General features: G+C 44.3%; 1 non-coding gene across 1 annotated transcript; it reads right to left on the bottom strand.

The window, feature by feature from the left end:
- Positions 1–762: 762 nt before the first annotated feature.
- On the bottom strand, positions 763–869 carry LOC125582621. The gene has a single exon (XR_007320078.1). It is a non-coding gene; the product is annotated as a small nucleolar RNA R71 (small nucleolar RNA).
- Positions 870–1,432: the final 563 nt, after the last annotated feature.

Below are 1,432 nucleotides of genomic sequence, written 5' to 3'. Positions count from 1 at the left end.
TTGGTTCGACAATCTTTTATACTACATCATTTGTTTTAGGAGCCTTGAAAACTCTTAACATCAAATTGGCGCCTTTACCAAATTCTTAGTAGATTTTGAACATTGAGATTTAGTCAGTTGCTTGAGACTAAGTCATTTTTATTTTCTTTTGTTATTGATTCTCCTTCTTCACCTCCCTTTAATTTACAGGTGTATGAACTTGAGCAGCAGGGGTCCATCAAACCTAGTTCCAAGAGCTGCAGACATCAGAGATTTAGAGAGAGAGTGTGCTAGAAAGAGAAGAGAAGAAGAGCAACAGGCTCACTTGCAGAGATTGGATACTGATATGGGAGACATACCTCAAAATGATGCGGACGCCAATGGAGCTAACAACGTTCCATAAAACCAACAGCGAGCAGCTCGACCCATTGGCACTTATGACCGCCCCAACATTCATGGTCATAGATTGGGAATCCGAGCACCAGCTGTAGCAGCCAACAACTTTGAGATCAAATAAGGACTCCTCAACGTGATCGAGAACAACAAGTATCATGGCTTGGCTCTAGAGGACCCATTTGATCACTTGGACAGGTTCGACAGCTACTGTGGGTTATCAAAGACCAATGGTGTGTCCGAAGATGCCTTAAAGCTCAAGCTATTCCCTTTCTCTTTGGGGGATAAGGCACGTCAGTGGGAGAGTCTCTACCCAGCGACTATATAACCACCTGGGATAACTGCAAGAAAACATTTTTGGAGAAGTTCTTCTCTACTTCAAGAACTGCTAAGCTGAGAAATGAGATTTCCAGCTTTCAACAGAAGAACTTGGAAGGATTCAGTGAAGCCTGGGAGAGATTCAAGGGCTAGCAAGCTTAATGCCCACACCATGGCTTCTCTAAGGAAAGCTTGCTGAGCACATTCTACCAGGGTGCTCTTCCTAAGTACAGGGCCAGACTGGATACAGCTAGCAATGGGTTCTTCTTGGGGAGAACTGAGGAAGATGCAGAAGAGCTGGTTGACAACATGGTAAAGAGTGATGCAGTCTACAGTGGAGACCACGACAGAGGCAGTAGAACAGATGACAAGCAGACGAGGAAGGAGTTGAAAGCTCTACAGGATAAGATAGACATCCTCATTGCTGATAAAGCCACCCAAGAGCAGCTGCACTTTGTTGGTAACCTAAGCCAAGAGACACCACCTGTTGTCCATGAGGTTGAGGGTTTGGAAGGTCAAGAAGAGCTGTGTTTCATCAACAACAATGGTAGCTGGTATAAAAAAGAGCCCAACTTTCAGTACAACAACTACCAACATAAATCCTATTCCAACAACCAACAGAGTGGTTATCAGCCTCGGAAAAACCAGCAAGGCAGCTATCAGCCTCAACAAAACCCTCCTCATGGTTTCAACTACAAAGGACACCATTCTTCCCAACAACAAGCTAATCCTTCTACCTCTA

This window comes from Brassica napus, chromosome C2 (assembly GCF_020379485.1).
Source record: "Brassica napus cultivar Da-Ae chromosome C2, Da-Ae, whole genome shotgun sequence".
Classification (NCBI taxonomy): domain Eukaryota; kingdom Viridiplantae; phylum Streptophyta; class Magnoliopsida; order Brassicales; family Brassicaceae; genus Brassica; species Brassica napus.
This window is presented reverse-complemented; position numbering and strand designations above follow the sequence as displayed.